Source organism: Polistes dominula, unplaced genomic scaffold (genome assembly GCF_049000335.1).
Source record: "Polistes dominula isolate Pdom_NZ unplaced genomic scaffold, Pdom_raw_medaka contig_33, whole genome shotgun sequence".
Classification (NCBI taxonomy): Eukaryota; Metazoa; Arthropoda; class Insecta; order Hymenoptera; family Vespidae; genus Polistes; species Polistes dominula.
Window position 1 is genome coordinate 220753 of NW_028300998.1, and position 26380 is coordinate 247132.

General features: G+C 38.1%; 1 long non-coding RNA gene across 1 annotated transcript; it reads left to right on the forward strand.

The window, feature by feature from the left end:
* The first annotated feature begins 52 nt into the window (after nucleotides 1-52).
* Nucleotides 53-24577, forward strand: LOC149032191 (uncharacterized). Its single transcript, XR_016176948.1, has 3 exons — nucleotides 53-2307; nucleotides 23264-23313; nucleotides 23396-24577. It is a non-coding gene; the product is annotated as an uncharacterized LOC149032191 (long non-coding RNA).
* The last annotated feature ends 1803 nt before the right edge of the window (nucleotides 24578-26380 follow it).

Consider the following 26380-nt stretch of genomic DNA (forward strand, 5'->3'; position numbering starts at 1 on the left):
TCGAGAGGTAAATAAAAGAAAAAAGAAAGAATAACGAACGAATGAAACCAAGAGAAAAAGTTGTCGATATTATATTTTGATCCTTCATTTGATCTATGATCAAGATCATTTATAAAGAATTATTCATATGACGTTGGAAATGAAGTTTGTAGAATGACAAACATGGGGATTACTAGGTGGGCCGAAATTATCGATACCTTTGCGTATAATATTGTAGCTATGATAGAATTTATTGCTTTTGGTTCGTTCGCTCGATAGAGACTCGGTGGATGTTGCTTTTGTTAGTTAAAGCATAGTGCACTCTACTCAATGTCAATATTCTGTATGCACAATTTGTATCATGAATTCGAAGCTACGGCATTGATTGCCTTCAATTTACTTCTATTCGCCAGTTCAATTATTTTCTATAGGACAAGTTCAGGAGAAAAGTGAGAAAGAACGAGTCATTTTAGCTAATATTCGTAAGATGAAAACAGATAATCAGTATTACTGGTTTTGATACATTGCATTGCTAAACCTACAACATACTTCTCAATATTTTTTTGGAAATACATTAAAAGAATAAAATAATAGTAAACGAATGAGAGAAAAAGTTCTTTTAGAAGCAGAAACGACAAACGCGGATGTTTGTCAATGTCTTGGCAAGAATCCAAATTCAGAGCCGATACGAACCTGACCCCGAAAGCAACAAGTACAATTAAGGTTTAGCTGCCCTAACGTAAATTGATTCACGTAGGAGTCGTCTCACATGTTGACAATAATATTTTTTAAATGTATCGACCAATTGTTTGAGACTAGACTAAACGCAATATCTTGTAGCAAAAGAATATTCTTAGATCGAACATCTGTTGTATGTTTAATGTTTAATCTTTTTTCCAAAATTTGTCAGGAACGTGAAACGACCCGAAAGAAATTTTATGGTCGATTAGATAGAATTTTATTCCATTACGAAGGTCCGTGCACGGAGAGTTCGAGTTTACTCCTTGATACCTTCTATGAATACTTAATAAAAGAAGATAGAAATAAAAACCGAAGCTCGCATATAAATGTTTCACGTATTTTCATTGTAAATTTGTTGCAAACAGGCTAATTTATTTTTTGTTGAGAAAAATTGCACATCGTATTGATGCGTTCGATCGTAGATTCTGAGATAAGTGTACGTTTAATTTAATTTTTAAGTATATTTTTCATTTTTTCTCTAATAATTTTGTTTTCCTTGAGAACCGATCAAGCTTCTCCTTCGGTAACTACAAATTAACTCGATTAGGGAATCTCGTTACGCGGAGTCCCTTTCGTTGGAACTTTAGATAAATTTATAACACAATGTCACTTTATCATTCGTCGACGTTCGCGGTATGAATTATGGATAGCTTAGGACACACTGCTACCCTAGCGCATGCAACATTGTAACGCAGAGAGAGGGAGAGAGAGAGAGGATGACGGAATAAAGGGAAGCGACGTAAACGAAAATGTTTGTTGCACAGAAATTACGTGCATGGAATTTTACTGCGTCAATGAACAACTTTTTTAAATTACAAACTTACATTTTTACAATTGAATTTTAGTCGTTTGTTTTTCGTTTTGTTTTTATGTTGATAGATATTGTGTGTTTGTGTCGTAGCAAAAAAGAAAGACATTTGTGGTAAGAATATCGTAACTGTTACTCTTGGATCGGAATGAAAGAAATCGGTCCTGGACGGACTCGATGATTGGTCAAGGAGACATCGTGGGTTTAGGTGCGCGCGCAAAGCCGGCGCGCTTACACGCTAGGAAACGAAGGAACGCGCGTTCTCAGAATCGTGCGAGACTTACAACCGGTCGGACGTATAAACTTTTCTGCGTTCTTACATCTTCTAGACGTTTATATATGTATATATATATTAAAACATACTCATAAATACATAGACGTCGCGCAAGTTATTTATCACAAACGTGGTCTTTCGTTGACCCAATAAAGTGTTATACGCGAAGCGCGAGGAGTTCGTTTATTTTGTGTATACGTGCGCATACCTTTTTTTTACCGTTGTTTATTACTATACTACTTTGTTTATTATACAATTTGATATCTTGTGTTTTGACGTCTATGAGGAGCGTACGTGAAACCTCTTAAAAGAAAGAAAGTGTCATCAGTTCTAAGGAAATAGATAAAAGAAAGAAAGAAAGAAAGAAGAGGAAGCAGAATCGTAACTCGTCAAAGATCGCCCTGCGATCTTCGACGAGCGCGAAATTCTGCAAATCCTGGAGCTTGGAAATAACAGACGAGGAGGGAAGGAGTACCTCTCCAATTAGACCTATTAACTACGAATCGTAAGCTCATTTCCTTTCATACCGTTTTAGCTTTACAAACGCATCCTTTCTTACAAACAAGTTACTTTTGTATTGTTTACCTTAGCAGATAACAACGACTTTATTGTTTGATAAACGAGCTTTCTTTTATACGTTCTTAGAAATATAGCGAATTTTTTCCAATTCTCAGTTATCCTAATGTAATATTGTAATAAAGTATATTTGAAATGATTCGCGTGTGTGAACGGACAAAAGAATGTCGCGTTGTTTTTATTTTCTCTCTCCTTGTTGAAAAACGACCTAGAAATTGATGTGATATAAATTTGTTGATAAACAAAGCGAAGAAAGATTTCTTTTTGTATTCCTACGACCGAAGGATGAATTGTTATTGTTAGTAACACCGGTGGCATTTCGATATTAGCACAAACGATAAGCGGAGAAACTCGCGCGACGGTCCTTTCCTTCATCCATTTCCAGATCACGTTTGACCGGATCTTCAAATTACTGACATATTAACCAAGATATTGCTATTAATGCACCCTCTGTAGTAAATACACATATTATGATATTTCCTTAAATATCTATTTAAGGTACATAGAGAAAGGGAAAAAGTCATTATCAAAAGGTATCTGTTTTTGCTTATTACATTGCTACGAGCGGACGGTAATTAAAATGATTTGCAAGTAATCGTTAATTAAAATATTCAGTTGATTTCATACTTATTTAAAAATTTGAATGCGACCGCGACTAATTTTGTTATTATATGGAAGGAAAATTAGTAAATTTATATATAATAAATCACTATTTTCTCTTTTTTGATTGTCATGTACATTAATGCGAATCAGCTTGGTGGACATCGCTCGGTTGGTGTGATTGTGCTTATGAATGCATATACATGCAGTTGCACATGCATTTTTTACTTTTACAAATGTTCATCCCTTAATGTTGTAAAACTCGGTCCAATCGTTGTATCTTATCTTTGTCGAGGCTACCAACCTTCCGACAAGTCAATTTATCGGTTTTTTTTAAATTAAAATTTCTCTTTTTACATTTTCCAAATGTGAAAAAAAGAAGAAGACTTTTAGAGACTAGCTTTTACGAAGAAAAACGAGTCTCTTATGCAACGCTCTTTCGTGTTTTTATTTTGCTTGTTAAGTTTGCGGATAGAAGGAAAGTAAAGAAAGTTGTACTCTCGTTGAGTTAATATTACGTCTAGCAATAAAGAAGTAAGTCCGTTGAAAGGGTGAATATGGCAATGCGGTATGGTGTATCGTACAAAGTTTCCAAACTGCTTTGAACTCGCCTGTGTCCGGAAGTGCTAGTCTCAGTTGATCGGTAATCGAAACGATACTTGACGACAACCAACTTTGCCCGAGTATTAAGCCTTTTGGGTTAGCATAGTCGCTTTTGTAGGCAAAAAAGAATCCACTTTCCTTTCTCTTTGTCTTTCTCTCTCCCTCTCTCTCTCTCTCTCTCTCAATCTGTATTCAAATTTATTTCGCAAGTGTTTTTCGACCATATAAGAGCAGCAAGCTTTCCATTTTCAATTTGACGTGCACTCTTATTTACGTTTCTCGGCACATCTACATATACTATCGCACGAGTGACCGAACGAATACACGTAGGCTCGAAAATACAAGTAAGCGCATGTAATTGACGATTTATTAGGTCTCATTTAGTTGCTCGACAAAACATCGAACGAGATGCGTCAACAACGATCGTGCCAAAGCTTGGAAAAAATATGCGTAAAAAATGCGCCGTTGGTTGTACATTCTCGATGTCTTCTTTTTACTTTTTCTTTCTTTCTTTCTTTGCGTGTAAACACTAGAATTGTTAGAGAGTAAACGAAGGATCGAGGGAAAGAGACCAATGGGGAGAGAGATCGGGGCTTGGATGTTTGCTCGATGCAATATCGGACCATTGCTCCAGGAGATATAGTCGAGGGTATTAAAAACCAGTTCCGATCTTTTGCCATACTACTCGCATATTCGATCAAGCGCGCTACGATCTTTCTTTACAAACGATATTCTCGGAGGTTATTCTTTTGAGAGAATGTAATTTTTTATGAACCTTTATAGAAAATGTAATTTACCTTGTAGAAAACAACGTAGCTTTTAGTTCCTTTTAAATGCGCTATTTTTATTATGACTCGTCAAATACAATATTATTCGTTATTAATGCATTATTTTTACAACTATTTGTAGATATGAAGTAAGAGGCTCTTTAACATTTCATTTTTATTTCCTTTCAAATACACAATCGAATACAATACAATACAATCCAATCGAAAGATAACTGGGAAAGAAGTGAATAATTTCTAAACGAATACATTCTTCCGCATTCTTCAGTATAAACTATATTTGGAGAAATGGAATTAGCGAGAAAGAAGGTCCCTTGTTAGCTTTTATACACATTTTTCTTTGTTTAACAGCGTAATTTCCATCACCTTGATTGTTTCTAAATGAACGAATAAGAGAAGAGGAGAATCGATGAAACGAGTAAAAAAACCTTCATTATTCTCCAGAATATTACTCGGACATTAAAGTGAGACGGAGACTTAATAGCGAGAGAATAGATCGAAGCTGTCCATTAGGAAAAATATGTGATATTTAGTGGGGGCATAGAGGAAAGGGGTGGGAGTAGTAGCATAGCGCTGACCCAATGGTACGTAACATCGCTTGATAAAACTTCCTTGGTTATTAAAAGTCCATTGAATTAATTCGTATCCCAACGAAAGCAAGGCTGTGGCAATGCAATTGGTGAGATCGATAGCCGAGCGTGTGGCTCGGTAAAGACGCGCGCGCGTACGCGTACGCGTGTATATAAATATACACGTAGAAAAGCATGGGCACCAAGCACAAGCACAAGCACAAGCACAAGCACGTACACGTGTTAAAATATAGCCTGCGAAATTGCGTGCGGATGATTTCATTCGTTTTACGCGAGTTTCCATATATTCATCTGTACGCGCATACATACACGTTACGCTTGCATATCCAAGGCCGACAGGTCTCTCTCTATCTTAGAATACCATCGTATCCAGTTCGAACACGCGTTCATATTTTGCGGTTTACGAGGCGTCAAAACGTCAGCCGCAAAGTACGCGCGGATGCGTCCCTCTCTCGGGCCATTATTTGCCTTTTAACTATATCTCGCTGAAATCGATCGTAAAAGACTTCATACGAGCGCAAACCTTAATGAATGAATTATTGACATTTTTACCATTTTACCAATCCTACTTCTGTATATGTGAATATGAGTGAAACGAGAATAAAGTGTAATTCATTTACAATAAATGGGCAAGCAATAAAAAGTAATAAATTTAATTCGCACGCTCGGATTTCTATCGATGCGGAATTTCCGATTGCCATTTTTGTTATACTTTCGATGTATCGCGTCGTATCACAAAACTTGGATGGACTTGGAGCTACGTATCCCAACTAAATATTGTCGTTCGAGCGTGATATCGTCGATATATTTCGTAGCGCGAGTATTCGCAATCGAAGCGGTAAGAATCGCGGAAGCAGAATCGCCGGAAAATCGAACGATCGATCGATCTTACGAGTGTACACAGATGAACGGTCATTGGTGGTGACGAACATGACGACGCCGAAGCGAACGACGATCAATCGATCGATTTATCCTGCTCTCTCATTGCAAACTAGGTAAATATAACGGCGTTAACATCCTATGGGCGAGCAAGCATAAAAGGGTTGCGTCACACAGTTCCTGAGTATACCAATCAGTAACGGATTCGCGGCCGAAAAAAATCCAATTATCTACTTATTCAAAGAAATTCCTTTGATTGATAGATTTTAAATGCCGATCAACAAAAGTAAGAGAGGGAGAAAGAGAAAAGTTTAAACGATGAAGGAACATTTGTAGTATAGATAACTCTTGTCGGAGTTTTAGCCGTGATCGTTTTTCATCGAAGAAAATAATAGGCCATAATAGCGTTGCTAGAAAGTACATGGTTCGATTTCATTCCCGCAAAGTAGAAAATCAATTTGTCAAGAGAGGATGAGAGAGCGAGAGAGAGGGAGAGAGAGAGAGTGGGTCAGCGGGGTAGAAAGATGGAAAATTTTGTAGAGCACGGAACGCGATCGTCGGAGATCGCTAAGAGCGTATTTGCGCAAAGTACTCCGCAAAGCCGAGACTCCGCTACAATTTTGCGAACAAGTCCGCCGGCAAAACTGTGTTAATGCGCTGAGAGCTCCCTATACGAGTTGCCCTATTGCCCCTCGCTATACTACCAACAATACAATTAAAATCCCTATATGCGATTGTAGTACATACCTGTGATATACATATATAGCATACCGACCACGATGCGCTTCGTGTGACCGTTATTTTATTTCGTATCCTTTCACTCGCCCAATGTAGTTTCATTTGAAAGTAAAAAAAAAAAAAAACAAACAAACGAGAAGAAGAAACAAACAGAGGGAATCTTTGCCATTCGATTAATGTTGAAAATGCGACGGAAAAGAAACGCGTCTTTCGCGAAGGAGAAGGAAAGGGGAAGAAGAATCTCGATTAGTCTAGACAAATATTGTATCAGAGTTGTGCTTTGTACGATGAAAGTTCCGTTAAACTCGTTGAGACTCGTGTACAAATATATGAGACGCCGGACGAGACGATTGTGAGTTAACCATTTGTGTACATTTTGAGCAAGCATCGTTTTAAGGCTATACGCCTTTGATATTCGCCATTGATTGAAAAATAAGCTAGATTGAATGACTCAAGTGGTTTTTCATGATTTTCTTGAGAATAGTCTATTCGTAATAGTAATTGTGAAAATTTCCTCTTAGTTTTCTTTTATTTCTCTATTATCGCAAAGCATTTAATGTATTTTCTTAGCTCGTAAGTCTTAAAGCACGTTTTCATCGCTTTCTTTTCGTTCTTAAACAATAGAGCACGAATGACGATGAGTCTCGTTCTTTGCATTTTATGTTTTCTCGACGACCATGCCGTTAAATTCTCGTCGTTGCCCCGTCGCCATCTCGTCGCCTGGCCCTCATCACACATAAACCTTTATAATAATAATAATAATCATTGACGATCATTTATTTACAGTTTATTTGTGATTTGTTCCTTTTTCTTGTTGTTGAAATGTGTTGAATTTTTGTTGAAACATGAACGGGAATATGTAGATTTTGACGAGTAGTAGTATATCGAAAGTCCAGTAACTCCGTCTAGTCACTCGTAAAGTTCATTTTCTCTCGTTTGACCCCGATACGAACTCAAAGATTGGCTTCGTTAAAGAAGAAGCACGACGTTCGTATCCATAATGGAAGGCATTCGAACGAGAAGAAGAAGAAGAAGAAGAAGACACCCGTAGAGATACGTACGCGCTTGTGTACGTATGAGATGGATGGTGGATTTAATTAAAGGTCGACGAGTGTGTTGCGCCAAGTGTGTTATGCATCAAGTCCTGCCTCTGTATACGCGAGTGCTCGACATAAGAACTTCAACAAGGAAAAAGAAAAGAAAGTGTTCGCCGGTTCGGGTTGGTTGGAAAAGTAAAACGAAGCGTTGCTGCGCCGCATCGCGTCGTCAATTTTTCGAAAAGATGCTGCGATAGATGGATGCAACAGGATGCGATCGACTCCTACCTATTTCCTTTCACCTTGAGGATCGAACGCAGGTGTCTGGCAAAATGTAAATCTAATATTCTACTAAAGTTTCCTTTATTGACAGAACCTACTCTTAGGTTGTGTACTGCGTCGATTATCCCCAACTTGGGTTACGTTGATAGATACTAGAAAGAGAAGAAATTTCTCGATCGATTATTCCTATGCTTACAGACAATTCGTAAATGTCTACAAATTAGACGTTAATTTATGTTAGATCGCATAATTAAGAGAGGTATGTGAATCGTATGCTGAGTGCATTATTCGGCTGCTGAACATTGCGTAGGAGTGTTGCACAGAGAAGGGCTCTTTTCTTTCTCTTTGGACAAAGATGCCTTTGTACGTTTCTTCGAGCAAGCTCGCATCTCTTTCTTCGCTTTTTCGCTCAAATAAAGTATCTGTAAGAGGTATTTTTAGAGTGTTAATATATGAGTTATTGCGAAAAATGATAGATGATTACTCGAGCACACAGTAATGTTTATTGATTTATTTAAAATTCAATCAGCTAAGTTCGATAAACAGGATTAGTTGAATTAGTCGATGATACGTGTAGATAACAAGTAGATAATCTCCGGAGATTTGACTTTGGCCTATCGACCGAGTTTGCTTTTTCCAAGAGCACCGATACCTACATTATAATTTTATCGAACGATAAATATAATAAAAAGATAGGTTCAGAGCGATCAAAGGATACCTTTAACTCGGCTAATCGATCGTGGGAGAAGACAAAATAAGTAAACTTGAGCGGATCGGATCGGATCGCATCTTTCTCTTTTTATTTCTCATTGGAGAGACTAACGTTTATGGGTGGTACGTACGGTGAACCGAAAAATTTGCTTTTCATAGAGTGGAAGTCTCTCGCGTTGCAAAAGACATCCCGTGGGTCCATTAACCTTTCTCGACGCGATAGAAGAAGAGGAAAAGGGAGGAAACGGAAGATGGGGTAGAAATAGAGGGGCTGGAAAATAAACAGACGAGAACTAGGAAAGCGTTCAGGGGTGGTGATGGCGTGTCTGGATATCGATCCTGACTTCCGGAACGTTACCACCGTGGCCTAGCTTTGTCGTTCTTCTTTGCCTGCTGCTGGCCCTCTTCAACTCGGACTCGTTTTTCTAATTTCAGAGAGACGATTATGAGCAAAAGAAGCATCTTTGCAAAACTATCTCCTTCGATCTCATATCTCTTAAGTAATCGTTTGTACTTTCCTTCTTTTTTCTTACTTTTTGTGAGATCCGTAATGATCCTTTTGTCGAATTAAAAACAACGAGGATCGTCTTACCGCGATAAGAGGTAGCAAGAAAATGAAATATCCCTCTGGATTTAAACTGGCGATCCTTCCTAGTTTAATTTCTTTCTTTTAGGAGAAGAGCAAACGAACAAAAAGACTAATACCTGTAACATTGATCGGACTCTTTGTATTCTAGAAATTTTTTTCCAAGTGCGTAAAAAAACCAAGAGAAAGAGCACGGCCGTAAGCTCACGTTAAACTCTTCCTCTCATTTCTTAAATAATTACGAGCACCGCTAGAACTTTGAGAATATTCGGTAAAAGTACTTTTCAACTTTATTAACGAAACCATGCGGATATTTCGAGAGGTAATAATACACGAACAAAACTATAGAATGAAAAAAAATAGAATTTTTTATTCCATCAAAAAAGGGTTTATGCTTCTATTTTTAAAGGATAAGGAAAATTATATATAAAATAACTACTTTGGAAACGGCAACGCCATCGTCATTGTCATTATACTCGTAAATTGAAATCATCGATATAAAATCGAAGTTTGCAAGGTCATCTCTCTGTGTTTCGCGAGCGCGTCCTTCTTGGTGGCCTGCAAAAGGACCACTAATGGAAATCCAAGAGAACGAGGCGATAAACCTCCAACTATTCTCATCGATCTGGCATTTTGCCAAAGGAGAATGTACTTAAATATCTGCAGACATCGTGCGCGTGCATACTGTACGCGCGATTAAGGGGAGAGCCGAACAAGCGCGCAAACGGAAACCGGAAGTTTCAAGGTACTCGGGTGGAGAAATTCCGCACCTTTACGAACGACGATCCATCGTGCCACTTCCATTCGATTATCGTCCTGAATGAATTTTCTGTTCCACCCTATAAGCGTCGATTGAAAATTTCTAATGAAAGCCTAAATTACGCATATACTTAAATATGAGGCATTCCATGTCAAATCGACCACTTTTAATTTTGCTCAAACTTGTTTATTGAATTTGTTGTTGATAATAATCTATTCGACGATAATCGTGAGGTGTTTCAACACGACGGAGCGGTTTACAAATGTTCTCCTTTCGAATGGTTCATGTCAGATAAGAAGATTTTCTCTCTATCTTCGTCTGTATTTGGCCCTTACCGAAAGATCGATTAATCAAAGAAGTAAAGGTAAGAGCAAATTGGAGACTTCTTGGCTTTGCGCCACGAAACAAAAGTTTCCTGGCTACTTTTTTTACAGCACAAAAAAAGAAAATGAAAAGAGAAGGATATATCAGAGCTAATTTCTTTTCCGACTCCTTCCGAAGTTTGACTCCTTCGTGGATGGACGTGATTCGAATAAACGATCGGCTATTCCCTTTCTCTATTTAAAAGAAACCGATAAACAAATAGCTAGCTAAATTCACGATAACGTAGGTCTCTAAGTATCCTCGAGATAGGCAATTAAAGACAAAATTGGAAAACTGAAAGAGAAATGGAGGGAGCGAGTGTTGTCTTCCTTTTTTTTTGTTTTTTCTTTATAAACGTTGCCGCGCGATGACTGCAGGACAATCGCAGGTTAATTTCACGGTGCGACGAGCCACGTCTTAGGATCGGAGAAACGAAACCTGACCCAGTTAACTTGCTTCGCTATAACTAGTAGACTTGCTGAGACGATGCTCCTAGTCGGCATACAATTATTACAGAATTTGAAGGAACCGAGGAGAGGAGAGGAGAAGAGAGGAAGGACAAAGGCTCATCTAGAAAAGTTATAGGTATATGTATTTTTCTCCATGCGAAATGAACTCGCTTCATTTAACAAAATCTCTTCTCCTGGCAACGTACTCGATGCTCTCTGATAAATATTTCAATGAATCTTCGATGCCGTTGATATCATCGTGCCAATTGAATTTCATCTTTTTACAGATGTTATCTTTCTCGAATCTCTTTCGATAGCTTCAAATAATTAGTTTATATTTTAAAACGTGAGATCTATCAAACGAAATTTCATCCTGTAAGAGTAAAAGATTGAAAGGACCGAAGTAATATTACCAAGATCGAAATAATTCATTGCTCGCGTTTCGTTCTTTTTTAAATAGAAAGAAATATTTCCGCAGTAAGCGAAACTACTCGGATAAATGGAACGAAATGAAAATTCTGAAAATGATCTCTACTCTGAAGGATTATATATCGCGTATACAAAAAAAATAAAAGGAAAAAGGGCAATGGCGATCCTTCGATAAAAATTCCGGTAGAGTCGACTTGCTGATATTCCATTGTATGCGCGAATCGCTCTATTTCAAGGAACAAATGCACTCGCATCGATTTTTCCTCGAATCATTTTTCATTGATATTTCCATAGTTGGCGTTATTCAAAATTAACTTCTTACGACTTATAGGAAAGGAAAAAAGGCTTGGGAAAAAAGGCTTCGCCATTTTGCTCGGTATTATATCGTTAAATGCAAAACACTCCCCCCCCAGCCCACGCGTTTTCCATCGTCCCGGAAACAAGCTCGAATTTATATCAATCGCAAATGAAAAATAAATATGAAATAATAAATAATCAATTCTGCTGGCTATTGTTGTTCAATATCATCTTATTTATGGTATCATGGTCAGTTGAATAAATATACGTTATTATACCAACGTATGCATCCTTTCTCTCGTTTATCTTTATATACCGACACTTATTTATCCTCCTATCCTTTCTATTTTTTAACTAATGATCAAACATTCTGAAGACATTTAACAGGTGGCAGATTATTCAAATCGAACTGACAAAGGAAAAAATAAAAAGGGAAGATTCAATAGTGATTAATCTTTTTTTATTAATTTAATAAAGAAAAATTGTTTAGTTGGTCAAACTCGTGAAAATATCTTTGAAGATCCGATGCGTTATATGAGTGTATATCGTCGTATTGAATCAACAAGATTTAGTTTTAGAGTGAACGAGAAAAATTCAAACGAAAAAACGTATTGGCAGGGCGAAGAGAACAATGAGAGAGAAAAAAGTACTTTCTAAAGGAATAACGGAGTTTTGTGGCTAATGGATTATCAGGATAACAAAGTTTAGACTCGACCGTATTACTCGCGAGTAACTCGTTACTCGTTGTTTCCATACTAATTAATATCGTTTACGTTACGATACGTTTCATTCGAAATTCGTAAAAAATCGGTTCGTCTTTGAAATTGTTGCCGATATTTTTTTATTCTTCTGCGTCTCTTTCGTTTTCAATCTTGTTCACCTTCCAGCGATACATCGAATTTTACTTCTACTTTTCACTTGACCCGAACATTAGCACGTCCTGCTCAGTAATGTATATTCTCTGTTCCGAAAAGTAGTTAGTGAGGGAACAATGTAGTTGCACGTCAAGTCTTTTCATTTTTTTCTCCTCTCTTTCTCTTTTATTGCGCTTTCGGTGTTAAAGTCAATCTTGTTAGAATAGAAGAGCTTTGTCGCGTACGAAAGGAAACAGTTTCCCAGTCCATTTAATTCCATCGTTTTGTTCGATGAAGTAAAGCAATAGTATATCTGTCTCGTCTTTTGTGCGTCGATCAATAAATTATCAAGCTTTACAAATGGAGAAAGAGTTCAGAGAGTGTGGTAAAAGTTCAAATAATATCTTTCAAACTCGATTTCACGTTAGAGAAACGTTGTCCATCATTAGCGAGTTGCATGCAAGTGAAAAAATAGAAAAAGGATACTTTGCTCTTTCGCAAAGTATCAATTTACCTGACGGTGGATGCAATTAGGCTCGAAGATAAAGAAAAAAGAAAGGGAAGACGAGAATAAGTACGTGCGCATGCGATCTTTGCAATCTCTCGAAATAAGGGAAAGCAAGTGCGATTCCTCCTTCCACCGACCGACTAAGTTGTATGAACGAGTGCGTTAAGGAAAAAACGAAGCGTGCGTTCAGCCGAGACAATGGCGGCGCGGCGTGGCGCGGCACGGCGTGGCGCGGCACGGCGTGCTTCCTCCTGAAGAAAGAATTGCGAATTGCGAAGGAAAAAAAGAATCCGCTATACAGAACTCGATGCTTTTCAACGCTGGAAAAGTTGCGCCGGATTGCGCTGAGTTGCGCGCTCCATGTAACGATTCTCGGATCAAAATGAAAGGGGTGGTAGAGTGGTGGTGGTGTCGGTAGGAGGTAGGGGGGGGAGATAGAGAGAGAGGGAGATAGAGAGAGAGAGAGGAATACTGCCGCCGAGTGGGATGTGATAAAAAGGAACGCTTCTACAGTGGAAAGATACATTGGAGGTTTTCCTCGACAACCGAGTCGGTACGCTTCTAAGTAACGTCGTCGTACTCGATGCATGTCTCCTCCCTCCTCGGGGTTGCGTCAGAATTATTTCCAAAAGAGAACAAAAGACTTTGTAAGGTAAAAATAACAAGGAACATATATCCACCTTACCAATTCATCGTTAATTCATTATTTTTCATTTTTCCATCTTTCGATCTGAAGTTGAAAAAGGGAGGTAGTTCTATTTCTCCAAAAAATATGCATTTTGTTTATATTTGAAAGAAAATAAGTGTGCACAGACGACATCTTTTATCTTCTTCTTGTCTTTTCTGTCCTTTTATTTCTGAACGACTCTCAAGTTAGGAGGAAAACTCGAGTCGAAGAACGTGCCCGGTTATTCGAACGCGTTCTCGTATCCACGATCGTCGGGACTTTTCAAGTTCCTCCAAGAGGAAGAACATTCGCGTTTTCCTCCGGGAAAGAGGAATGTTACCGATCTCCCTGACTCACAACTAAAACGTCACCCAATCTTAACCAATTGTTCTCTATTTTTCGAGGGTCGAGTTAAGTCTCCCCTCTAACGAGGGAGAATTTACGTTCGTTCGTCGTCCAAAGTTTCCAATAAAACGAGTCAAGTTTTTAGATCTCGAGCTACCTTATTCAATTTTTTTTTTATCGGAAATAGGGTCAATGAATCGTGTAGTTTTATAATTTATCATTTAAATTACTTTTATTTCCTATTCGATCGATCGAAGAAGGAAGTCTCGAAGAATTCACATTATCCTTCTTTTCAAACTCTTTCAAACATATTTTTTGTGCGGTATTTCTAACAGAAGGAGTTTCTTTTTCTCTCTCTCTCTCTCTCTCTCTCTTGGACAACTTCAAATTAAATTCTAAACGACAAACTTTCTCAGTTGTTTAACGAAACGATCGAAAGTTATATCGATGTTACGCTTTTATTATGAGTTTCCTCTTCCATTTTATCTTTCTTGTTGTGGAAGTCGTACAATGCTTTGTAATATTTTATTCTCATCTACGTGCTCGATGCAAACCTTTAAAAATTAATCATTGCTAACATTCTTCGTAAAAAACGTCCTAGAATTTGATATTTTATTCGAATGGAAAGCGATGACTTGGTTTCGTGTAATCCAAAGTAATTCGATCCATTCGATCGGTCGTCTTTGCCTGTGCAACTGGCGTTCTGGTTGCTACTGTAATAGTCAAATGGAGAGAGTACAACTAATTACCTAATTGCTAATTGCCAAGCCACCGAGCAAGCGAACAAGCACCTTAAACAAATACGTTGCTATATAGATATATATATATATATATATATTTACCTAGTTGCATATGTATATATAATGCATATGTATGCATTATATACTTATGTGCAACTCACTAGTGCGCGTGCGCATGCTCCCATGTTTGCGAATGTATACATTGTACGGCACATAATACGATTACCTAGAAAGATGCTGTTAGCAAGATCTATAATTTTATTAATACTGTATATAAAAAACTCATACGCGGGCTATTTTTTGCATTTACAAGTTCGCATTGCGTGTTCAAATTGGATAATAAACTTGATTAAATCACGCGAAATTAGATCGATCTTATGTTTTCTTGTTCTCCAGCGAGTTATACGAGCTTCCTCTTTGTTCGCTTTCAATAAACACATATTTATATAAAGTGTTCACATTTTACAGTCAGGAATTTGTACAATCCACGGTTCATAGTTAATTCAAATTTCTAGATCACACAAGAAGGAATATTCAAAATTTTGAGGAACAATCGGATAACAACGTTTTCGAATCGCTTTATTTGAGAACGCTTTGATAGGAAACCTTTAATGACTCTATTTCGTCCTTATAGTTGTACGGTTTCATTTCTACGGATTCGCGAGTGACATATTAATAATTGTAACGTTCAAAGGCGTTCTCAAAGAGAGGGGAGCAGAGAGAGAGAGAGAGAGAGAGAGAGACAGACTAAAAGACAAGGTTTTCGCATATGGTAGGTCTTGAGAGTGTGTGTGTATGTGTGCGCGCTAAGGAAGAGGAAGTCGGTCGCGCGAACTCTCAGTTCCATGCGTGCTTTAGACTCGGCCGGAGAACGGCCGCGAGCTTCGACCGCAAGTTCCTTTGATCTGCACCATTATGCACCGGAGCAGCTCTCCTGTACTTGGGAACGCGCGCGCGCAAGCAACCACGTCTTTCACGAATTCGTAGGAAAACCGCAGAAAGCAATTTTGGAAGATAACTTTTTCGATTAGATCTTCCCTCGAAATAGAAGCTATTAGTTAAAGAGCAAGTCACCAAGATGAAATCCTTCTGCCATATAATCTCGATTCATAATTAATAACAGTATTGAGTTTACGGAAGAGAAAGAGAGAGAAAGAGAGGCGGTATTGTTTTTATAGGAGCATAGAATTTCTTATTAAAAAACATTTCTTACTTGGAGAAGATCGACAAAGGCTGAAATTTTACAGGAAGAAAATCGTTATCCATTATCGTTTCTTTTTTTGTGCTATCTTTTTTACAAGATATTTACCATTTGTACCTAAGTTGTATGTACATATCTAGATAGGCGTGCCTACCATCGTAGGAGCTCTCGACGTCTCGAATCGAACTAGCGAACGAGTTCTTTGAAAGTTTCATGTCCCAGGTGATTCACCGAGAGTCTGGAGACGTCATTACTTTCGCATTTCGTACTAGCGAGGCGACCACGTTACCTCTGCGGTACCTCCACCTTCTTTTCCTTTTCCTTTTCCTTTTCCTTTTCCTTTTCCTTTTACCTATTGCGTTAGGGTAACGAAATACGCACGCGCATCAGCGAACGCTTGGACAGCACACTCTACAAGGATCCGCTGAGAAACAACTTGGCATTATTTATTTCTGGATATCAGGTGACTTTTTTCGTGCTCATTAGTGCGATTAAGTCGATGCTGATAGGCGGACGAGAAGCACAATAAATTTGGAAATATACGAGCAAGACAAACAATTTCTTGTTTTCCAACTTACGGGATGATACTTAGAAATTCCATTGAAATTCATCCTTACATTCTTTTTTCTTTCTCTCCCTTTCTTTCTTTTTAGGCACAAATAAGCGACGGCTTTTTAAGTATTCTCTTGACTCGGTTTTCGTCCCTATTTCTTTCTCATCCAATTAGCCGATACAACAATACAGTCGGACGCGCAAGCAGACCATTATATCCAGCGAGTCTGAAGTGGCAAGTTTGCGGAGAACTGTTGTCATTGGTAGGTGATAGAAACGTCATTAAAGATCTCCATAAAGGCAGAATTACACCCCTACTTGCCTGATAATTGGAGACCTTGCGAAACGGCAAAACAATAGCATTACGTGTTTCTTTATTTCGAGTCATTGACGAAGCTTCGATGATCATGCGACAGTATTTATTATTCTCAAGTTTCTTCTTGAAAAACATATTATTATATATGAATTTTACTCGTTTCCTTTCTTATTGTTTGACATAAAATGAGAATAATTGCCGATATAGAAACGGAAAATCATCAATTATAACGATTTCCGAATCAATCGGTTATTTGTATTTTCAATCTTTTATTTTCCGTTTGCATTCAAATTTTGTCAATTGAATTATTCATAATATAAATCGTTGGTCTCCTATTTTATTCTATTGGTGTATCGGAAGAGTGCTTAGGATTGAAAGAGAAGAGTTAATTATTATCGAAACACAAGAGAACGACCGGTTGAACATAAGAAGAGAGAGAGAGAGAGAGAGAGAGAGAGAGCAGCTTTCGATGGCCCGCTTAGCTATTTCGAGGACGCATATACTCTTTGGTCTGGTTATTAACGTGAATTGGCAATTTAGATCGCACGATTGCCGATACAAACGAGCATCCACGAATGCACTGAGATACGGCTTATTGTGTACTCTCTATGTGTAGCTTATATCATATAGTCCAGCTCACGATAAACGAGCGTGCGTCATTGTTTGATCCGTTTAATGAAAAATATTTCAACCACGTGCCGAGTTTCTCACTTCGATGAATTAGAAAAACTATCATTTCGACAAAATTACTAGATTTATTTATCAACCGAAATTATATATCATCGAAATAAGTTAACACGACGAAATTAGGGATTGTTCTAGCATAGAACAATGGACTTATCGGAAACGTATTTTCTCGAACGTAACGAGAATACGTAGCGAGAATACGTAGCGAGAATACGTAGCGCATCCTCGAATTTCGGATAATTCAACGCGTACGCTATAGGTATGGGTTCCACGAGTATGTCGTGTAGTAGGTATACGTTCAACGATATTTAACGCTCGTGCCATCGTGTTTCGGTATCGCGTAGCAGAGACGCTCAACCTCAAAATCAGTTTACCCGCCAGCTGTGGCGCATCGTTACCGTTGTCTCTGCGGCAACGGTACTTCGTCGTCCACGCATAAACGTGGACCACCCATATTCAAAAAGTGTCCAATACCGACGTTTAATACCGTGTACGTGCTTACCGAAGTTTATCATTATCCCTGATGGAATTAGCATCACTTTCCTGGATGTTAATCCGTGTATACGCGGAGGACCATTAATGGAATGAGAGTGCTATCAACGGTAGCATGCTCCATTCGGCACGTTTCATTCTTCTAACATTATCATTTAAAAAAACAATCTATTATAAGGGGAGAGGAATCTATCGAAAGAAGCAAAATCAAAAGACTTGCAAAGAATTCTAAAGATACTCGATAGAAAGCCTTGTCGTTCACGAGCTCAACGTACTGAGGGAATGGATTAAAGGGATTCTCTCGTCTACTCGCTTTCTCATTCTAATTTTCAACTCGGATTGTTTCTGGCTATCGAGTGTACTGAACAGAGAGGACTCGACGCGACGGCGTTTTTAGAGGAGAACGAAGACACGGAGGTGGAAGAGGAGAACAAGTGAAAGAGGGTGAGCAAATGGAACAAGCTTTTATGTGGCGATACGTACTCTTTTTCTCTCTCTCTCTCTCTCTCTCTCTCTTGTAAACACCCTTTCGCTCTCTATCTTGGCTCGGTGTACATACCGACGGTTCTAGTCGGTACTTTTATCTGAAAAATTCCCAAAAGGCCGAAAGGCGATGCAGCTAGTGAAATATATTGAAGAGAGGTAGATAGATAGATGGAGAAAGGTCTTCGTTGTGTACATCCAGAAGCGAATTTGATCATTTGCCGACTCGCGGATGGACGGTTTAACGGTACACCGCAGACCCTTTAAATATGGGACAAGGATGCTTTTATTTTTGTTACCAGGCCACCACTTTGACGTTATAATATTCTGTAAAATATAAAAAATGATCCTGCTCTATCAGTCGCGAGCTACAAATATTCACATCAGTTTAGAAATTGAATAAATTTTATATCGCAATAGTAGAGTCATTTAGTTGATCTGTTAAACGAATTTCTGTAACGTAATTTGGTCGTAAATTATTATCTGTCTTGGTTGAATAAGATGAAATAAGAAAATCGGATATAGTTCGTTTGGATTGTCAACGAATTGGGGAATGGAAATGGACTAAGCGATTCATAATTAACCGTTGCTGGACGTTGAATTTCAGCCAGTACTAACGCATTTTCATTCATTTGATTAGTTAGTCAATTATTTCGAGTAATGTCTCGGTTAAGCAAAAAGATGGAAGCTAACAAAAAGAAGCAACGTACCACTTAGGAGAAGAGTGAAGAGAAGAGAACAAATTATCGTTCAACGACGCATTTGAGAAATCTAATTATAATTAATTACACGTATATGCTGTCACATCTAAAAAATGTCATTAGGAGTTATGACTAGCGAATCGTGAACACTATTTTTTAACCTTTGTATTTTTAAAGAAAACAATTAAAGCTATAACAAAAAGAGAGAAGGAAGATAAAAGAGAATTGTTTGGAAAATGAAACGAAAAGTAATAACGCTGATCGTGAAATTAAAGGAATTATAACCTTCGAAGGGATTGTTCTTTTGAGATGGAAGGGAGAAAGAGAGAAGAAGAAAAGGTTGTGGGCCAGGAGCAATAGTGGTGGCGGCGGAGGCAACAGTAGCAACAGCAGCAGTAGCAGCAGCAGCGGTAGCAGCAGCAGCAGCAGCTACAGTCCGATATTGATTTAGCGCGATTTTGAACGAGCGTAATCTTCTTATCGGACGGCGCTCAATGTTTTATATCCCTCGTACAATTTGTCCGCGGAAGCGGCTTGGATGGCAAAGATAACGAAGCTTCGATCGATATGCATATACCGGGTGTTAAGAGAATACTGAAGCTAGTCGTGCATCTCACAGTAGGAGATCATTGAAATGATCGATTAGATCTTAGTGTTAATTTTGCAGAAATTTATTTTCAAGGATTGGTCCACCTTGTATGCACTCACTTAGGTATACGGGGTTCGCGATAGGATAAGCCAAATAGTCCTCTTTCTTCTTACGTGTCCGACTCGTCCGAGTACCTATTTGTTTTCTCCCGTCTGTAGTAGTCGTTTATCTTCTTACACGAAGATGAGACACCCATAATCTTTCCCCAGTCGACAGTCCTAGTTTGTTCGTGCACCGTATATCTTCCCATTGGAGGATCTACGCACACATTCGAATGCAGATTAGCACACTCGCTCTCTTCTTGAGTACGCGTTGAACGCGTGCATTTAAATGTACTTTATTTATCTTACAATTAGTTTGATCTCCTGGATGTTGTATATAAGTACTAAGGCGTATTTTAGGACTGCAGTAAGCAAGCTACGACGGTCCTCTAGTTTTTAGCTCTTCTCTAGATTTTTCAACTCGAAAGTCGAGATCGGTCGATGGACTAAGCCCAAGCGAGAAGAACTAATGGACGCAAGAAAACGGATCTCTCGAGTACTCGAAAAGATACATTGGCCAAGTTCTTTCCTCTTTCAACTCTTAAGATCGAACTTTTTCGTGAGAAGACATTAAAAAAATTTGTACGAGTCATGAGAGTTTGGCTCTTTCGCGCGACCAGCAAGTTTAATGGTTATTGCCAGAAGCAAAAGTACCCATGCGCGAACGTGTTTGACTACATTTTGTGAGAAAGAGCATGAATGTTTTAATTAAATCGGATAATATATAATAATACCGCAACAATGTTTGCTTTCTCTTTCGCATTTTCAAAGTTACTTCGAATGACTTTTTCCTCTGAGAAACAAGTTTTTGGAATTTCATCTCTATCTATGCGACAGCAATGCAAGATGCGGAATAAGTTGTCATGGCTTAGCTTCTTCTTTTCTTTTCCCCCTTGCGCAAATTAGTTTGAATTTCGTGAAACTTTGCTCTTCTTGTTCTTGGCATTTCCTCGCTAGGGATCCTCTCGAATTCGTCTTTCCTTCTTTCTCTTTGACACTCGACAGTTAATTCCAGCTTGTCGAAAACAGAAGGGAATAAGGATCCAGCGCTCATCGCCCACTACCAATTTCGATAAAGTCTACAAGAGCAAAGTTTTCTACTCGAGAGAAATTCAAGCTGCTGCGGTTTCGCTTGACGAGAAATAAGACGAATAGACAAAAAAAAATGTCTTCCTTCGTTTATTATTTTTGATTTTCTTAGGTTTCGACGCGGGTGCATCTTCGTCTTAGTTTCTTCAAAAAAATCTGCCCGTGTTTTATTCGAGAACAAGACGCTTGTCTCGCGAGATCGTAGCAAAAGAATCGAAATCTCAGACAGGATAGTGTGAAAAGCTCTTTTCTCGTAGGAGCTGTCGGTTGGTTGCTCGAAAAGAGAGAAGAAAGAGGAAAAAGAGAAACGAGGCTAGCAGCTCCTTCGTTATTTATTTCTCGGTTCGGCCGTCGGTTCGACCGTCGGTTCGACCGTCGGTTCGACCGTCGGTTCGACCGTCGGTTCGACCGTCGGTTCGACCGTCGGTTCGACCGTCGGTTCGGCCGTATCCTCTGGTCTACAGATTTTTCTCCTGCCAGAATCGCATAGTCTGTCTATTCGGATCTCTCAGGAGGAAAGAAAATATCTTGCTTCTCTTTTTCTTCGGTACTTTCCTCCAAAAGGTAGACTGCACTTTTCTTTCGTTTGCCGTTGGTGGATGCCATGCTTGAAAATGTTGGCGAGGGGAATAGTTAAATAAGAAAGCGTTCGAGAGACAAAATGAAAGGAAGAAGGCGGCCGGAATTCCAGGTGGAAATAAAATATCTACGAGGAAGCTTTACGACTAAGTTCCTTCTTATAAATTATGCGAATGCGATAGTTAAGGTAGATTTCTTCTACCGTTGTGAATCGCCACAGACGACATACACAGAGGTTTCTTTGAAAAACTTTGATCTTTTCGCCCACCCATTCGTCGCGAATATTTTCACGGTTGAGCGACACTCGAATCTTTCAGTCCTTCTTGCGTAAAAACTTGGTGAAACTTTAACGCTAAATAGGAAGACGTACATCCTCTCATTTACTCCTTTCTTTATTCGTACTTGTTCCGGTAGTTTCAGCGTAAGTTGCACCTTCTCAACCTAAAAGGACGAAGCACGATCGCGTCTATATCATTTGACTAATCGTTCATTCTTGCATCAACTTTAACTCACTCACAGTGTAAGAAAGAATGCATTCATTGATTGCAGGGATCGCTCCTTCTTACATTAGGTATAGTTTTTTGTTTAATTTTAATCACAGAGAAAATAGTAGTTGTTACGATTCCACAGTGTACTGCAGTGTACCCGATAAATATAATTTAGGGTGAAAAGTTATTTCGACCATTGAAAAACTTCATTATATTATGAAACATAATATACATACAAAGATGTCATTCTTTTCGATCAATTTGTGTAAGATTTGCAAGGAAAGTAACTTTCTCTCGGTCCCTCTCTTCTTTTCTTTCTCTCGTTCGACTTGCTTCGAGAGCTTCTTCTTATAGAATCGTAGTGATTTATAATATACGCTTTGCTCGACCGATTCGCCAAGCTAACGGAGAAAATCGAAGAAGCGGAAATATAGTTTGGCGATTATAATGTTCCAAAAGTAATAGAAAGAGGGATCACGATCGACGATGCAAACTTTTAACGGGTCAAAGTTTAACACGATTCGTTTAGCAAGGAATTAAAGTGGAAATAAAGTCGATGAAATTGAGTTAACTCGAAATCATATAATCTGCCATGAAATGTAGTTCTTTAGTGATAACGAGAATAAGAAGGTTCGTTTATCGCAAAACATTCGATACAACATTTTAGTTGCCCAAACATTACGAACGTTTTTCAACGAACGTGGATCGTTTACGGTAAATATGTGGAAAAGAATGGTTAGTTGCATTCGCAAGCGAAAAAATATCGAACCATTTGTGTTCACTTTTAACGCTATTGGCTCTCTTTCTTTTTCTTTTTTTTTTTTTCTTTTTTTCTTTTTTTTTGACGTCGCTGGAAAATTCCTCTTCTCGTGCACGCGAGTATATAAAAATTTTCATGCGAAATTTACATTTTCGGAGGCGATCTTATATAAAAAGGTAACAGATAAAAGGAAAAAGGAAAAAAGGAGAAATCGAGCTTAAAGATCTTCGATGCGTACAAATTTTTCCATTTCAAATCGAAATCGAATAGAAAAGTTCTAGCGATAATTTTGCGGATATAACTTTAGCGAAATAGATGGGAACGGGAGGATCAAACGAGAGAATCTCGAACGGTCGAACAACGAAAACTCACCAAGAGATCGCGAAAGAATGATAAGGGTGCATCCGGTTATCGCTTCCGGTCGATCGAACAGCTTATCGGAAAATCATCGCCCTCGTCATCGCTGTGTTGATCGAAACACCAACAGGGATAGCGAAACCCCTCGATTGCAAAAACGGAAACCAATTGATTTTTTCTTATATTTTTGTCATTTCTCCTCCCGCTCTTGAATACCAATGAGAATATCTACATCCTTATAGTATTTTGTTTTTTTGTATTTTTCAGGTTTATTCAGCGCGCCATTAACACCTCACCGGATATCACCGCTACCCGTAGTGAGTAATTTTATAATCATTTCATATTCCGCAGAGAGATCGTAGATAGAAAGAAAAATATTGTATTTTGTGCACGCTAAAGGTGAAACGAGTATGCCTATCGATCTCGTCCGATAGTAGAAAAATCGAAAGATTAGTTTCTTTTTTGCTCGGGAAGAAAATGAAGCGGTCGAATTTTATCAAATGGATTCCCATGCGAGATGATTCGAACCGCGACGCGAACCGACCGAGACGAGCCGATGCATCAACGAACATTCGCGAGGACGAATCAACCGGTAGGAATTCGAGTTTGCCGAGTTTCTCTCGAGGAGGTAAAGAGGATGGGTAATCGAGAAGGAAAAAGAGAATGAATAAAAAACTTGAAAAGTCGGAGGATAGAAACTGTAGTAAGGTAGCATCTGCAGGAAGCGTCGGATTCACCGGTTACAAGAAGAAATGAAAGACTCGATCCTCTTACGTTCGCTTCTAAAGAAGAACTACTGAAAAATAATGTTCTTTACTCGGCCCGTCAAAAACGCGGCAAGAAATTTCTCTGACAGTTTCATCGATCAAACGAGAAATTGGACGCGTGAAATTTTTCGAGTCGTCTTCCGATTCTTATCAAAAAAAAAAGTTATTGCGGCCGTATTTTTTAAAAATTCAAGAAATAATGAAATATTTCAGACACTAAAGTGGCTCAAATAATGATATATTATAAATAAATTAGGTTAAAGTATTCCTAGTACTTTTACCTAGGGCTTTACACATTATTATATATGTATATACAAAGAAATACATAATTCTCGTTTGTTTCGATTACCCAAATCTTTTTCTTAATAGGATAGTCCGGAAATAGAAAATTGGGTAGGACTCTCGCGACCAATCTAGTTGTGTTAGACAGATACATGTAGTCTATGTACTATTTGCATAGATATATATTTCTACATATACAACGTACAGGTTTTACTACTACCTATATGGCATTATTCGATGGTAAAGATTTCCTGAGAGAAAATCGTGTTATTGAATTAGAATGGAGAATATGCGGAATATTTCCGAGTCGAAAGGCCGAGAAGAAAAAGGCTGGGAGAGTTCGAATAGGTGAAAAAGAAAGAATAAACCCTTGGGAAATGCATTGAAAATTCGCTGAAAAATGTTCTCTTATCTTTTACGCAAATGACAAAATTAATAACGTAGATATCTCTCAATAATCTACAAAATTGATATGAGAGAGTAAATAATATTATTTTGGAATCGAAAGAAGACTCTCAGAGGGTCTTTTTGCTTACAGTCGGTTTTGCAAACAAATTTCACGAGAAGAGTTTGATGAAAGAACTGGATTAATAGACTGCAATTAGAGAGATAGGCGTAAGGCGATACTTGCATCCCTCGGCGACTGTCCTTTTTTAGCCTTTGCCAATTAAATGGCCGTCCACTGAAAGCTTGGACTGCGCGATCGAAAGAAAAATGGCAGATGGAACATTGTGGATTCTGCAAAATGAACCAGGAACAATGTGAGCTTTTAATTCTACTTACATTTGCATGCTGTTTTCTCCAAGGATTTATGTGAAAGTTGCAAAAACGCGAATGCCGCAATAATAAAGGAATTTCATGCGAAAGAACAAAATTCTTAATTTCTATCTATGTAATATTCGCTCTCTCTCTCTCTCTCTCTCTCTCTTTCTTTCCGTGCGTCCGTCTTTCCGTCTGTCTTGTTGTCAGTCGAAACACCCGTTATGCAATATGACGACTTTATTTATGCAAAGGGAAAATAATGAGAATAACTTTCGTTTCTCTCCATAGAGCACATTCGCGTAACGCGTATTCCTCTGAACGTTTGATCATAAATTTGTAGCGCGCTCGAGGCCAATCCAATTTCAAAGTTGTAATGTGCGATCAAGTCGAGCGCGATTTATTTGACGGCATCGATAAAAGTCCGAATAAACATTATTTGCATCGAGCATACACAAATATCGATCTTTACCTCCAACGACGTTCTACTCAACGTCGATAACAACGATAGTGCTTTTATATTTTACGATATTAATTCGATACTCTATACACTTTTATCAAATTTCATCATTTTTTTACCCCGATGAATTTCGAGAAGGCCCTCTTCGGTTATCGTAGCAATAAGATAAAACTTAAAAAAGCTTACAAATGAACAAACGCTTGATCTAATTTATCTCTCTCCCCTATCCAGTTGTAAAATAATAATTGTTTCAATAATTTGTGGATGACCATCATCAAGCAACGTACAAAATAAATGTCTATCGTCGGAATTATCTTTGGAGTAGATTTTTTTTCGTAAAAGAACTTGCCGATAAACCACGCAAGATGACAGCACCGTCGCACATTTTGCAAAGCGCGCCTAAATGCACGTTCAAAAGTAATTTGCACCATTGTCTGGCACCATGCGTTCGTCTCATAGTATCAGCAGACAAATCAAAGCAGAGATTCTTCGAAGAATACATTTACGTAATGTCAGAATCAACTTTTCTCTCAACTATGAATGGGAGCAGCTAAATATGGAAATATGGGTACGTTCATCCCAGATTTATCTTTTTAAAAAGAATGTCCCGACCGGGTGGTAACGATCAAGGTCAACAATTCCCAACGAATAAAAATCCTTTTTCGTAATATTTGCGAATTTTACAATAAATGTCGACAATTAACAATTCCAACGTTAAAAGCATAGGATTTTTTAAAATCCCAGCATATTTGCTTTTTATCATTTATTTTTCATTGAACATGCTCGGATTCATTACGTACATGTATTTTACTAAGAAAATATTACACATGTAAGTATTTTGGGAGAAAGATTTTCAAAAATGAATACTTTTCTTCAATTTATTTTCATTTGTTTTTTTATGTAGAATTACTTGAAAATAGGTAAAGTTCAAATAATGGCGGTAGCCATTTTCTGTTACATGTATATCGTATCTCTCTCTCTCTCTCTCTCTCTCCTTTTCCTTTTTCTTCTTTTTTCGCGCCAATGCATTTACCCATTACAAATTGAGTTCCTTTTAATCATTGAAAATGACAAGATCGTAGCGTACTCTCATATCCATATCATAACCATAAATGG